Here is a 16,707-nt window from a genome sequence, read left to right as displayed (position 1 = left end):
AGAGACTGGGAGTAAGTGCAGAGACACTTCCTTCAGCCTGAGGCTTATTAACTTCACTTCTGGTGTGAAAGGGCCATCACACCATAACTTTTGGTTCTTTTGTTATTAAAAAAAAAATAATCAAGCCCAGCTTAGCTGACAAAAACTAATGCAAAAGTAACACAATGCATTACTTTGCATAAAAAAAATAAACAAGTAATGCAATTAGTTACTTTTTTTTATGGAGTAACTTTCCCCAACACTGGCGATATACTGTACACAGACATATAAATGCTTCTGACAAACTTTCCTCTTCTAGCTGCATACAGTTCTTATCTCTGTTTGTTTTCGTTCAGGGATCTGTAATTGTTGTCTGGAGCGGACTGAGCTTGTGCTATAGATGAGTCAAGTCTGTAAACAAACTTTAACGTGGGCTTGACAAAGCCTTGTTTGAAAGTTTGAAATTATGCATAATAAAGGTTCATTGCAATACATTGCATCTTTTCATAAATAACTGTCAACAAAGTTAAAATGCATAACAGTATTTGTTGTGTTTTAATGGATTTTACTTGCTAAAGTATAACAATAAATATATACTGTGTTTACAATTTTTAATGAGATCACAGTGCATTACAAGGTGCATTACAGGGCATATTTAATACATTAAAAATACTTTTATGATTCATTATATCTACAGCAAAGGCTTTAAGTGCAGTGTTGCCACTATTTTAAGGTAGATGCCAATATAACACTTTTTAGTTTCATTCAGTTTAAATAGATGCACTACATAACTAAAACTGAAATAAAATGTAGTAAATATTTTTAAAAACATAAAAATGAGAATAAAAATTAAATAGACGTTAAAATGACAAAAACAGACAATAAAATGAAAATAATTAAATTAAAATAAAAAATCCAATATATTGATAAAAACTATATTTTAGTTTTTTATGCATTATTATTATTTTTAGTTTACTTTAAATCACGTCAATAATGTTATTTGATCCTATTTCTTGTCAGTGCCAATGATTTTAGTTTATATATACAGAGAGACTGTAAATGCCCATGAGTGTATGCACACTTAGTGAGTGTAAGTGTGGAGTGGATCTTCTCAGACTATTTGCTTCCTTCATCTCTTCAGATAAGAGCCCATGTGTGGCGCAGCGATAAGATCTAATGAAGTCTCATTCTAGTGTGGACGGTTCTCGACTCCTGAGCCCTGACTGATAACAAGAGCTTTTCTTACGGACTCGAGAGGCTCTCGGTGGGTTGCTCAGACGCATTACTTCAGCTCCTCTAATGCCATTCTCCTTCAGATTAGGAGCTCGTATTGAGCTGTTGACCGTTTAGAAGTCACTTCGGATAGCAGCTGAATGGATAATTCAGTGGTTTTTATGATAGGTTTGGTTATTCTTCACATATTTTTATTACATAAAATTACTTTATAAAATGTTAAAAATATTTTTTGTCTAAAGAAATATATATATATATATATAGTGTAAAGTATTATATATATAAAATTGTACAAAGTAACATATATATAGTTTAGTATTCAAAAATAAGAATATAAATTAAAAAAATTAAAAAAAAATCACATTTTTAATATTTGAGTTTGAGTAAGTTTAGTATGCAAACCTTAACCTTCTGTACTTTTCATGAACATACAGAGGTGAATTTAAGTAGTCACGGATTTTACTGTCATCATAAACAAAAATTTTACGAAATCAGTTAGGATTATTTTTTCTTTAGTAACTCATTGAATGGCGTTTAAAGTCGGTCCTTTCTGAAATGAAGCACTGTGGGTTTGTTTGGCTCTGGATCTTTGAAGTGGAACGAGCCGCATTATAGACATTCCTGCATTATAAAAACACAAACGCATCGGAACGATCGCTGTGAAAACACACACCGCAGAAGAATGCCTCCGTGATTTCAGCGCGACTCTTTCTGGATGAAGAAATCAGAGTCATCCAGACTTCAGATGACAAATACACTGAAGAGATGAACACAAGTCTTCTAAAATGCACCTGCTAGAAACATACAATGTGTTAAATAATATTATTCTGTTCTTTTGGACGCACACTTTAAGTGTTATTTATTAAAATAATTTACTGAGGGACAAGTCGAATGCTTTGTTGTTTTGTCGATGGAGTTAAGCTGTATTTAACCCAGAATATTCCTTCCATATGTGCTGGGTTATACATCTCACAGCCAACACTTGCAGCCAGAATCCATTAACAGACTGTGATTATTGATTAGACACGGAGTCAGGAGAGAAATCAGGACGGATGTTCGCTAGGGACATGACTATGGTGTCGACTGATGAGTTCATCTGCGATCCTTCCAGGTTAGTTCAGTTCAACTGAACATGTTTTTACCATCAGATCAAGAGCTTATAGAGACATCATCACAGTTAGGGTTAAACAAAACTCAGTTTAAGAACTAGTTCTTTCAATTTCTCATCGGCCGCTGAAGTGCAGGACTGGAAGAGAACGGAAAAGCATCAAGGAAAAAGCCTAATAATCCACGCAGGGGGGAAACTCTCATTTGTTTGGAATGGCAATAAATTCCAGACTTTACCGTGAGCCACAGCTGGCCTCACACACACACACACACACACACACACACAGAGAGAGAGACCTCGAGAAAGCAGCGGCGGTCTCAGTGATGCTAGAATAAGCTTGTAAATTCCAGGGGCCACGTCCAAATGAAGCGATGGCTACGGCTCGACAAGCACAAATTCACACAGGAGAAACATTCACACAACAGCTGGACAAATGCACACAACACAGGAACAGCTCTGATTCAGACCTCTCTCGATCAGCACTCCTGCTGCTGAGTTACAGTAACATTAAACTTCACTGAGGTTTGTGACGGACTTTTGAAATCAAGTGTGAAGCTGAAGGGAGATGAACACAAGGCTGGGTGATATTTTACAAAATTGAATGCAAATTTGGATGTGAATTTGCTCTGAACAGTTTTTTTGTAATTGAGGTTTAAATTAGAAAAGCTGTATAAAATAATAAATAAATTAAAATCTTGTAACATGCCATTCTTCTTTTTTGTCCACTGGAAAATAAAATAAAATAAAATAAAATAAAATAAAATAAAATAAAATAAAATAATCATTTAAAATTAAATAAATATAAAAGAAAATATATATTTTAAATAATATACAATACATAACTACTGTATATATTATATACTTTTATTTTATATAGTTTATTAGTTTATTTTAGATTAGATATTATATATTAAATAAATATAGAAAATTATTAATATTAAACTAATAAAATAAAAAGCAATAATTGCTGGCTTTATAAGACAAAATCATATAAAATGTACCTTAAATACCACACGGATTGTAGCAGTAGTGATCAATCTGTTCAGTTCTTTTAAGTTCTGGTGATATTGTCATAAAAGCAACAAAGTTTCAGTAGAGTTTACTTCTGCTCTGCATGATGATGAACTCAGCAGAAATGATGGTGCAAATGCACTTATTTATCAACAAGGTCTTTTGCAACGTAGGCTTTCATAAAGCAACAAAATAATGGAGAGCATGACTCACCATATCTACATTTTTGCACTGTATTGTTTGCAAGAAAGCATAAGCTAATTACTATTACGCCGATGTGAGACTATGAAAGGTCAGTATGGTTGTTTGCTTACATAGGGCCAAACTGAACTTTTCCAGAGACACAGTTGGGTAAAGTGGTTTTACGCTGCAGTGAATGCACGTGACGAAGGTCTGATCTCACCTGCAGCATCCAGTCGCTGAAGGAGCGCTGCCACGAGTCTCTCTTCTCCAGGTGCAGGTACGTGTTGAAGAGGATCAGGTACATGTAGCGCTCCAGATACAGCAAACTCTTCAGCGTCAGAGCCTGGATCTCCGTCTCACATTTAGAGCTCTTGATCTGGGAAATGACACAAACAAGAGCCATACACCATAAACACTCTGCACTGCATCGTACCAAACAGAACAATGGTTTCCAAAGCATAATACTGTAGGTTTTACTCCACTAGATTTCATAAAAACATAACGTTCGTTATTTTTTAAACTGAAGAAATAGAGACATGCTCTGAAACATGAGAACGATTCATGAAGAAGCTGATTCTTTTCAATGAACCCACTGAATCAGTTCAGAAATTCCACTGAACAATTCAAGGGCAAATAGAATTTGATTTGAGATACAACTGCGGCTGTTCTCGAGTCACTGATTCAAGTTTAAAAATAAAATAATGATTTTAATAAAAACTGTTATAGTTTAAAAATAATTATAAATCCAAATAATAAATACAAACTAAAACTATTGTGGCTTAACTGCATATTAACAACAAAAACATTTCAAATACACCTTTAATAAAACACCATAGTGATGTCTGATTTGTAAATGAGCTGATTATTTTTAATGAACCTGTTGAATCAATTCACAAATGGCACTGAATGATTCAGTGTTGAACTGGATTGATCCGAACGCAGCTGTTCTCAAGTGAACAACTCACTGATTCAATGATTCGGTTTGAGAGAGTCGTCATGTCTGACTTTTAGTGTTGATTATTGTAAATGAAAATAATATTTAGGTCATGACTGTCAGTTATTTGTGAATTAAAGCCGCTTTGAAAACAGTCTGGCCTTTAGGAAACTTAATGAATGAAATAAAATGAAATTAAAAAATAAAAATTGCTATTATAATCATGTGGCTTAATTGCATATTACCAACAAAGTAATATCAAATACACCTTTAATAAAACACTACAGTAATGTCCGATTCTTAAATGAGCTGATTCTTTTAAATGAACCTAATGAATCAGTTCGCAAATCACACTCAATGATTCGTTAGTGAACTGGCCTGATTTGTTTGCACTGATTCAATGATCTATTCAGAGCGAGTCTTCATGCTTCAGACTTCTAGAACTGATTATTGTAAATGTGAATCATATTTAGGGAATGACTGTCAGTTATTTGTGAATTAAAGTTGTTGTGAAACCAGTCCACCGTCCAATCTTAAATGGATAAAATGATATTAAATAATATAATATTTAAAAATAATCTAGTAATTTTGTGCTTTTACTCAAGGAAAATTAAAAAGGGTATCTGGTACAAGGTTTCTGTAGTTTTACACAAGTACACAAAACTTTAAAACTCTTATGATGATTAAACAATTATGTAAAGTTATGCTGATTTGCCCCATATATACGTGTTCAATTATGTAGCCTATTAAAAAAAAACTGCAAGCCTCATTACTTATAAAACATATTGCATGTGTATAAGTCTCGCTGGGAAGAAAACTAAATCCCCACTAGAGCAACTATTTAAATTGCTTTAAAAAAAGAATTAAAGCACTCCCGCTGACTGCGTAATCCTGCACTTTTATAAATGAGATCAGGCCGAGAAAGTGCAGGCGGCGGGAGATTAATTAGCCGTAATATTTAGTCTTTACTCAAACTGTTCCAACAAAAGAAACTCCAGAGCATAAAAATAATGCCAACTACACGCACAGCCAGAGAGCAAACGCACAATAACACACAATTAATTATTTTCAGAAGTCTCACGGTGCTCAGCGCTGCACTCGTTCTGTAATAAAAGAAGATAATTAAATAGTTTTCAAGGTACTTTAGCTGTAGCTACGCTTGCAGTGTATTTCTAATGTTTTAAACTCTGTTCTGATCATTGATTCTCATCAGTCAAATGCATGCTGAGGTTAAACTGGGACAGAAAACTCTGGAAACAAATTGATCACGTTGTTTTTCAGTCCAATGCAACGCATGTATGATTGAGCAGATTCTTTGATTGATTCAGCGCTGTCTCTCTCTGTTGTGCTGTTTTAACAAAATGCAACTTTATGCAATACAACGCAAGAAAAAGAGCATGCACTAATTGAAGCATGGAACGAATGCATGGAAAGATATTTCAGTGTTATTTAATCAAAAATCAGATTCAGAAAACAAGCTGACAGAGATAATCCTGTGTAATCTTGAACATGTTGATGTTTTGGCATCTGTTGGGCTCAAGCCAGTAAAACGTCTGAAATAATCAAAGATAAAGGCTATAAAAGGCAGATGTTTGTCTGGTTATGATGTGATAGTCCTCACTGCAGTGAAATCAGTGCAGCAGCAACACATGATTTTAAACCAACATGATATCTAATGCTTTCATTCAACAGACTTGCAAAGAAAATGCAAGAAGTTTTAAAATAATCTAAAGGAGTCACAACACAAATAGCTCCACCCACTTACACTGCTGTTGCCTGGATACCAACAGTCCAGGTATGACACTGTTATGGGTTCAAAAGCTCATCAGCCAATCAGACGTTACGGTTATAAATACATGGTAAAGTTTTAAAAGAGGAGCTGTAAGCATAGGACTCTCCAGGGTGACAAAGAATTTATGAACCAGAATGTCAAAGTGTGAAGCTAAGCCCTGAAATGTCAAAGGAGAACACTTCACACTGAAAAGAGACCTGATGCTCCACAAACTCGAACCTAGACACTTCACTTCATCACCCTCTGAAGCAGTCCTGCATGGGAACTTTTACTCAGTTACATCAGATAAAAAACATAACAATATTAGAGGAATCTGCTGACAAAGCTGCAAAATCAGCTTGTGACACAAAACGTGTGGGATTCAGGGTCTGGACGAGATCATGCCTGATTTACATTTCTATGTATAATTATTTTAATAAATACATTTAAAATTAAATAAATAAACATTTAAAATGAACACATTTAAATAAAAATATAATAAATAAAAATTAAACATTTAAAATGAACACATTTAAACTATTCAAAATAAAATGAATAAAACTAAAAATTGAAATGAATAAAAATAAATGAATAAATTTAAATAAAAATTCAAAATTTTAAATAAAATAAAAAATATAACAAATAAACATTTAAAATGAATACATTTAAATAAAATAAAAAATCTAATAAATAAATAAATACTTAAAATCAAAATTAAAATTATAACTTTTAAATAAATAAATAAATACATACCCTTATTTAAATTGCCATTTGGTTGCAATTCACTATTACCCCAACACAACAAGAGGACCAGGCTGATGGTGTAAAGTCTGGCTGCACGAGGTGAGCTTAATGTTAAGATTAGCCTGAAGTCCTCAGTGTTTACTGCATCGGTGTGCAGTCTGAATGTTAATGTCCTTCTCGTTCTCACCTCTCACTCTGCTGAAGTGTATAAAAGGGTGTCTGCGTGTTACAAGGCAGGACACAAGATAAACGCCTCGCTGAAGTAGGGACGTGAAAACATCCGATTAGGATCACAGTGAGGATGAGGAGATCCTTCACTCTCATCACTACCATACTGGGTATATATATAGTAGAAGTGTTTGCATTAGGTTATGAAGACAAGCATGCCATGCAATAAAATGCATTGCAATAAAATACACACACACAAAAAAAAACTTAAGGCTTAAAAAAGCTTTATATAAAAACAGAACAGTTATTTTTATATTAAGTGAAACATGTTTTTTTTTTTTTTAAGTTGGGTTTGCATCAAGTTAGGAAGTAATTTTTTTGCAATAAAATACATGCACACAAAAAACTTAAGGCTTAAAAAAGCTTTATATAAAAACAGCAATATTAAGTGAAAAAACTTAAGTGAAACATGTTTGTTTGTTTTTTTATATGTAATGCATGCAATAAAATGCGATGCAATGCAACAAAACAATACAAAACAAAACAAAAAGTGCCTCTACATAAAACGAGTTTTACATTAGTTTATGGTCATTATAATTTGAAGTCTATGATACGTCCTCATTTCAATGTGTGTATTCATTCCTGTACCATCACTACCAGCTGTGCCCTGCACTCCAAAGAGCCTGAGAATACTGAGGGTACGGGAGCCTTAAACACACACACGTCTGGATCATGATAGGATTAATGCTTGGAAGACACGTGTAAAGAATAGAGTCTCCACACACACACAGCTGATGTTCATAACTCAACACAGTGAAAAGAAATAAGACATTAACACACACACACACACACACTCTCACACACGTCTGCTGTGTGCTGCTTTCTTTCACTGATATGTATTCATCCTCTCAAAACATCCTTCCTCCATAAAGAAACTTGTATGAAGTGAAATTCCCACATTCCTTCTGATAGGGTGAGAAAATCCACTCCAGATTTCTCAGATTCCCTCCAAACAGCATGTTATTAAAGGAACCGTTCCCCCTTAAATGATATTTCTGTCATCATTTATACTCGCTCACGTCATTCCAAACCCACATGACCTATCATTTTGTTCAAAACAGAAGGTTTAAATTGGTTCAGACGTTTAGCAGAATATTCTCGCTGCTCTTTTCACTTCAATTATCACAGACCAGATATCATCGAACAGCTACATGGGTTGTTCTTTAAAAAATAATATGACTTTAAAAATTAAATATCTAAATAAAATAAATAATGCATTTATATGTGTGTGTGTGTGTGTGTGTGTGTGTGTTATATATGATATATAAGCTGAAATATGAGAGACTTTTCATTTGTCACATTTTGATCACTACATCATTCCCAGACTTACACTTAATACTGTCTTATTACAGAGCTTGTTTTTTTTACTATTTATATTCCACTTTACAATAATTAAAATGTGTAAAATAAAGAAAGAGTAAATCTGTCCGACGCCACAATGACAACACTATTTCATTCACATACACACACACACACACGCACACACACACAGTCATATACTCTCTACTCACACTCTCTCTCACACACAAACACACACTCGCTCACATACACTCTTTCACACACACACACACACACTCACTCTCACAAACACTCTCACACTCACTCACACACACACACACGCACTCTCACACACACACTCTCTATATAAGACACACACTCACACACACACACACTCTAACACTCACACACACACTCTAACACACGCACTCTCTCACACACACACACACACACACACTCTAACACTCTCACACACACTCTAACACACACACACACACACTCTAACACACACACACTCACACACACACACAAACACACACACTCTCTCACACACACACACACACACACTCTCACTCTCTTACTCACACACGCACACTTTCTCACACACACACACACACACACACACACTCACTCTCTCAAACACTCACTCACAACTCTCTCTCACACACTCACACACACACACACGATCTCACACACTCTCATACACTCACACACACACACACACACACTCACACTCTCTCTCTCTCTCCACACACAAACACACCTTTCTCACACACACACACACGCACTCTCATACACTCTCTTTCTCACACACACACACTCACACTCTCTCTCAAACACAAACACACACTCTCTCACACACACACACACACACACTCTCTCTCACACACAAACACACACTCGCACACTCTCATCACTCACACTCTCACTTCACACACACACACACACACACACACTCTCTCTCTCTCTCTCACACACACACACACACACACACACAGCAACAAAAGAGCTGAAACACATTCCTTCCATTCCAGAGAGAAAAATGTGCACGGAGATCTGGTGCATTAATGGGTTTTTTTAGTGGTTTAAGAGTGGATTAACTGTTTTTATGGCAGTTTAGCAGTGAAATGACTGGATTTTGTCATGATTTGTGAATTTCGACTCGATTATGGTGGCCCACGGACACAAGAGCCAGAGAAATGAATTCAGTAATTCCAGCCAGGAATGCTGATCATGCGGACGGGGAGCAGCTGACAGACACACAGGTGCCTCGCTGTCTCATATCCTGATAGAAATGAAAGCAGCAGCGCGACAGACTCACAGCAGAGCTTCTGTAACACTAACAAAACAGACAAAGATGCCACGTGAAGCCACAGAGAGCTCATCTGCTAAAACCACCTTGTGACCCGCGCACTGCATCTTTGCAACTATTGCAAAGTGCAACTATTTGATCCAAAATACAGTAAAATGTGAAATATTATTAGAATTTAATATAACTGTTTTCTGTGTGAATATCTGTTAAACTGTAATTTATTTCTGTGATGTGCAGCTGTATTTTCAGCATCATTACTCCAGTCTTCAGTGTCACATGATCTTCAGAAATCATTCTAATATGATGATTTACTGCTCAAGAAACATTTCTGATTATTATCAATGTTGAAAACATTTCTGTGGAAACTGTGATGCATTTCATTTTTCAGGATTCACAGATGAATTGAATAGAAGCCTGTTTCCGCCACAGGATAAAATAAAAAAATATCTAACAATTCTGACTTTTTTAGTCTGAAATATGAATTTATATTTTGCAATACTGACTTTTTTTCTTTGAATTGAGTTCTTGCACTTCTGACTTTTCCCCTCATAATTATAAATTTATAACTCACAATTCAGACTTTTTTTTCTCAGAATTATTCATTTTTATCTTTCAGTTCTGACTTTCTTCTCACAATTCTGACTTGAAAAACTTTTTATCTGACATTTTGACTTTTTTTCTTGCTTTCGCCAGACGACATCCTGCGATTCTGTCCCAATTACTTTTTTCCTTTTGTCTTCCTGTGTGGCAGAAACAAGCTTCCACAGAAAACAAAGTTCAAAAGAACAGCATTTATTTGAAAATGCCTTTTATTGTGACTTTTGATCACTTTCTGAATAGAATTAAGCGATGCTGAACTCTAACAGTGTAAGTGCTCGTCTGTCCATCTGAGAACTGTAATGATTCCCAGCATGCAGCTTCTGAGTCTGAACAATGAGACGGAGGCAGTAATGTGGAAACCGTGCGTGTGTGTGATGTGGAAAGGGCATTTTTATTGATGCTCAGAGACGTGCTCGCATTAAAATGTCGAAAAGAAGCCAATTATCAGCACACAAACCATCAAGACGGGCCTGATGCGACGCCTCGGGTGTGAAAGGTGTTATTAGTCCCAATGATTTCTGGTGGAAGGTCTAAACAAACGGACCTTTATTTGGCAGCAGGGCTCGTTGGGAGTTCGTGAGATGGATTTCTCCAAGAAAACAATCAGTAAACACGTCACACATGTGCTTGGGCTGTGTGTTCGATAACAACTTTATTTGGCAGCGTGGATTGTTGGGAGTTCGTGCGATGGTGTGATGTCTATTGTCGCCTGTTATTGAAGACTTAAAGAGAAAACAAAGCAGAGAGAATGTTAGCATTGACTCCTGATGAACCTCCTGACACCTTGAGCAAAACTCACAGCAAAAAGACCATCCATATGAAGCTTTACACACAAAGCATGGACTTCTGACTTAAAGAGAAATGGATTTGACGATAAAGTACAATGCAAAAATTGAAATGTACTTGTTTTTTTTTTGTATTTAAAAGTCCTTAAATCAACAAATGTACTCAAGAAGCAACACTGCGTGAAATACTAAGGCTTGTTTTCAAAGACCGTTTCTTTAATACCAGTGTATTACTTAAAATAAAAGAACAAATATGCAATTACAAATACACACATTAAAGATGCAATCTGTGAAAATCTCATGCAGTGCAATTTATCTTGCTTTGAGAATATTTTTGCTGATAAATCAGATAAAATATGCTTAGGATCAATGCTGTTATTGTTAACTAAAACATTAAAAACTTATTTAAAAAATTTAATTATTTTTGGTAACTGAATTTTTTTTTTAATTAAATATAAATATTAAATTTAAAAAGTGTAAAAACGACTGATATTTAGAAATAATGTAATAATTATTTTTGAAGTAGTAAAATTATATATATATTGTAATAATTATTTTTGAAGTAGTAAAATTATATATATATATATATATATACACATATATTTAATCTAAATATAGAAAGGAAAAATGACAGAAGCACATAAAATTACTATAACTTGAAAATTTAAATAAACACTGAAGCTATAAAAATAAAAGCCAATTCAAAACAATAAATAAATAAATAAATATTTACTCTACAACACAGAATAGTTTTTCCCAGTATAATAAGCATTAAAATAGATACTGTAAAAGAGTCAATAAAACTATTTTTATTATTACTTTCTGTAATATGCATGAATCATCTTGGAATTTTTATTTATTTTTTTTCTTCACTGAGTTTGTTGCAGTACTGTTCATTCTGGTTCTGGTTTCTCTGCGATGGATACATGTGATATCAAAACGAAATATCTTAGATGGCATTTTACATGTGATGCAAGCATTAATAAGTTCTCTGCTGATCAGTGATTTGGAGTGGGAAGCGTGTGCGGGCCGCTCTCTTTATAATCAACGGGCCTCAGCGCTCTGAACCCCGGCCAGACGGCAGCAAATCACTATCATATGTCAGCTGTTTGGACCCTCGCTCTTTCCGTAGAGGAGCCTGAATATGTGTGTGTGTGTGTTACTAATGACTTTAGCAGACTGCTGAGCACCTCCACTCTCATTTTCCAGCCACAAATACAAACGTGACGCAAACAGACAGCCAGAAACCATTGAGAGAGAAACACAGCTACAGCACACAATCAGCACTCTGTGAGCGACTAATGGCTCTCACACACACACACACACACACACAATCTCCACTGTTTTCTGTCGTGCTTTCATCAATTCACAGGCTGTTTTCTGTGGACTTTCTTTAGAGACTCTGCATGATGCCCATGAATAAAATCATACTTCAGGATTCCAGTCCAAACAAAACAGAGAAAGCAAATCATTTCCATTCAGACTTCTTCTATGATGACATTTACGTAGTAAAGCCAAGCTAATTCAGTTTGTTTACTCTATTATCAGCAACTTTCAATTTCAATGATGGAATATTTACTCTAGTTTCAACCAAATAATAATAATAATAAAAACAGTAAAGCAATTTATAATAGAATTCATTTGTAATATTTCTTGAAACATTAAAAATAATATATATAAATAATTTTATGTTTTTTAAAGTAATCTCTTCTGCTCACCAAAGCTGCATTTATTTGATTAAAAATACAGAAAAAATCTGTAAAATTGTGAAATATTATTACAATTTAAAATATCTGTTTTCTATGTGAATCTCTGTTAAAGTGTAATTTATTTCTGTTATGCACAGCTGTATTTTCAGCATCATTACTCCAGTCTTCAGTGTCACATGATCTTCAGAAATCATTCTAATATGATGATTTACTGTTCAAGAAACATTTCTGATTATTATCAATGTTGAAAACAGTTGTGCTGCACAATATTTTTGTGGGAACTGTGATGCATTTTATTTTTCTGGATTCACAGATGAATAGAAAGTTCAGAAGAGCAGCATTTATTCTGCTCAATTTAATGCATCCTTGCTCAATAATCAAGTATTAATTAAAAAAAAGTTTTGAACACAGTTTTCTGCCATTCTCCTATTATTCTCTGACTTCACACATCATATATTCAATAATAAAGATCAACAAATGAGAGCTTGCAGCAATCAATAGCGATTAAAGCGAGCTGTGTGTGTGTTGATCTGTGTGAAGAACGGCTGTGTGTGAGAAGTTCGTTAAATTTGTAATTAGTCCAATCGACTGATTCTGAGAAACACACTCATCAATTAAAAAGTCTTTTTCATCTTCACTCATCTATTCGACTGATTATTATAAAAATATTATTTTTAATAGTTTATATTTATATTAATATTATTTTTTTATTTTTTTTGTTGTTTATTTATATTTTTTTTTTTGTTTTTGTTGTTATTTTAAATTAAATTATTAGAATATAATAAATTCATTTTTTTTATATTTTATTTTATTATTATCATTTTTTATCATTATATTTATTATTATTATTATTAAGAAGAAGAAGATGATGATGAAAGGAGGAAGAAAAATTATGTAAAAAACTATTTGAATTATTATTACGGTCAAGGACAGCATCTCTCTTAAAAGTGAAATGTGTCATTTTAAAATTCTCTCCTTTCAGTTTGATATGCCGGTAACCACAGGTAAACATTGGTAGGTTGACTTCATGAAGCACTTTTTTGACCTGAAAAAAGCAATAAGGCCCAAGAAGCCGTGGTTTACAGTGAATTTATAACAGCTAAGGGGCGTTGTTAGGTTTGCGTCATGCCTAAAACCCCCTTAGCTGTTATAAATTCACTGTAAACCATGGCTTCATGGGGATTATTGCTTTTATAAAACAGTTATTCCATATACGCAGTAAGGTTTCACAAAATAAAACAGAGCAAATGAAGTGTAATGATATTAATAAAAACAGTATTCTTCCACCAAACAATGTAGTTCCTCAGAAACATTTGTGGTTGTAACAAAGTGGTTGCCGAGCAACACACAAATGTAAACAAAGGTGTATGTCACTTTGTAGAGTAATTAACAACAGCTTCAAACGTGGCTCAACCAATCAGAATCAAGGACTGGAACAATCCGTTTTATAACCGCTTACAAGACTTCGTAGTACTCACAATGGAATTACTCGTGTAGTAATAACATACAAGTGTTTCAGTGTGTGTTTCTAGGATTCAATGTTTTTATGATCTTCTAGTGCTTACAGCGCCTTTAAAATCTCATCTGTGAGGGTTTCCAAATCGTCCATTAGTTTTCGGAGCATATACATTTATATCACTGCTACAGAAATGTCTTGCAATTTATGTTTGGAGGCTTTTAAAATCCAAAAAACACTCTTTTTAAACGCACGCTCAGGTTTTGGCATTTTGGCTCTCTACACACATGCAACAAGATTCAATGCGTGTCAGACATCAGCAAAGCAAGAGCGAGCTGTTCACAGCTTTAATCTCGTGTGTGCTCAGACGGATGGCTCTAATTGTTCTAGACGAATGATTCTGGCTGCCGTCCCTCCACACGCACACATCTTTTTGTGCGGAGGTCTCTCCTAAATTCCCTCCGTCTGGATCGGCTCCATCCCTCTCTCTCTCTCTCTCGTGACGTCACCACTCTCTACATTCTCTTTCTTCTGCAAATATTTTTCCACACCGCCTTCCAAACCACGAGAGCCTTTCTTTAGGCACTGATTTACATTTCCTCCACTTTTACTGGAATATTTCATTGGGTTTTTCAGCTTCGAATCACTATATGATTTGGCTTCAGCGTCGGATGGGAACCTGAAACCAGAATCAGTCTGACTAGAGTAATATGTGCAGAACAAAACAGTCCTTCAATTAAAATAAATAGTGCAGAGGAAGCGCTTTCAGATAATCCATCAGACGCTTGTTATACAGACAGAAGCAATATGAACTAAAATTATGAGGCTCGTGTGTGTCAAAGCTGTCTGAAAGTTTGCATTGTAATCAAACAAACCACACAAGAACTGAAGCTAATGTCAGCAGTCCAGAGTGGGATGCGGTTGCCATGGAAACAGTGTGATGCAACATCAGATGATCAACGGCAGCCAGAAAACAAGGCAAAAACAGAGCCAAATGCAAACAAACATATTCAGAAACATCTGATTAATACCTTCACATATTGACAAATGAATGAATATTAAACCCATAAACTCATGAAGCCAGACCTAACTACCTTTACTGACCGAAAACTCTCCAGTGATTGACATAGAAAGCAACCAATGACAGTATTTATGCGCCATTTAGGGGCGGGTTCTGAAAAAGTTGATATGGTAATATTTGTTTTGATTGTATTTGAGCTTATTGTCATATCAGCTTTAAATGCTATTATATTATAGAGAGTGCCAAAATATTGACATTTCTATGGTTTGATATCACAATAATAGAAAAAGTGAAAAAATGCCTGTTGATATTCAAATCAGATTTTCGTATAATTTAGCACACATTATTTCAATAATTATATACAATAATATCTGGAACATAAGTCACACCGGGCCAAAATTGCATCATTTAGAGGGTAAAAAAATAATTCAATTAAGTTGCATTGGCATATAAGATGCATTTTATTATTCAGTTCAGAAATAATATAAAATACCAGTAAATAAAATAAAAAATAAAAAACTTTATAAACATTGTAAACACTTATTTGGAACATAAATTTAGCAGATATAAGATGATAAAAAAATATAGTTATATAAATATAACTACTTATATAGTTATATTCTGGAAAATATGGTAATTCATAAAGCATAATATAGAAGCATAGAAGCACCCAAAAATGTCAATTCTGTCATCATTTACTCACCTTTAAGTTTTAAACCTGTATGAATTTTTTCTTAAGGTACTTTGAAGAATGTTTGCAACCAAACAGCTGACGGTAGCCACTGACTTCCATAGTATTTTTTTTAACCTACCATAGAAGTCAAAGTCTGCCAGAAACCGGTCTGGTCTGCGTTTCCCAAAAGCATCGTAATGAAACCAGTGAAGCTACTTAGGCTTACGATGCTTTTGGGAAACACAGCCCTGGTCTCCAACATTCTTCAAAATATCTTCTTTTATGCTCCACACATGCAAGAAGCTCAAACAGCTTGAGGATGAGCAAATGATGACAGAATCGTCATATTTAGGTGAACTGTCCCTTTAAAAGTGTCTCAAACAACTGAATCTCTCTCTGAGACGCTTCCAGCATCACACACTCATCTGTACACCAAAGCATCCTGTGATCATTTCAATTACAAATCGCTCTCCGTCAGCAGCGCTTATCTGAAGCAACAAAGAGACAAGAGACAGAAGAGAAGGATTAGTGTTCGCTTTCCACACGGGAAAAACTAATCTGAGAAGTGCTGTAGTGATTTAATGAGTGGGGGAGGAGGGGAGGATTGGAGGATTGTGATAAATTGAGAGCGACTCTCGCTGCACAAACCCGCTTTGATTGGCCAGCTGCCCCCCTCTGAGCT

At 34.8% G+C, this 16,707-nt stretch overlaps 1 pseudogene; it reads right to left on the bottom strand.

The window, feature by feature from the left end:
- LOC109073131 overlaps window positions 1–16,707 on the bottom strand; it is a 43,335-nt pseudogene that overhangs the window by 2,712 nt on the left and 23,916 nt on the right.

The sequence above is a fragment of the Cyprinus carpio genome, chromosome B12 (genome assembly GCF_018340385.1).
Source record: "Cyprinus carpio isolate SPL01 chromosome B12, ASM1834038v1, whole genome shotgun sequence".
In the NCBI taxonomy this organism is placed as follows: domain Eukaryota; kingdom Metazoa; phylum Chordata; class Actinopteri; order Cypriniformes; family Cyprinidae; genus Cyprinus; species Cyprinus carpio.
The sequence above is the reverse complement of the archived record's forward strand: the minus strand, read 5'-3'. Positions and strand labels throughout refer to the sequence as shown.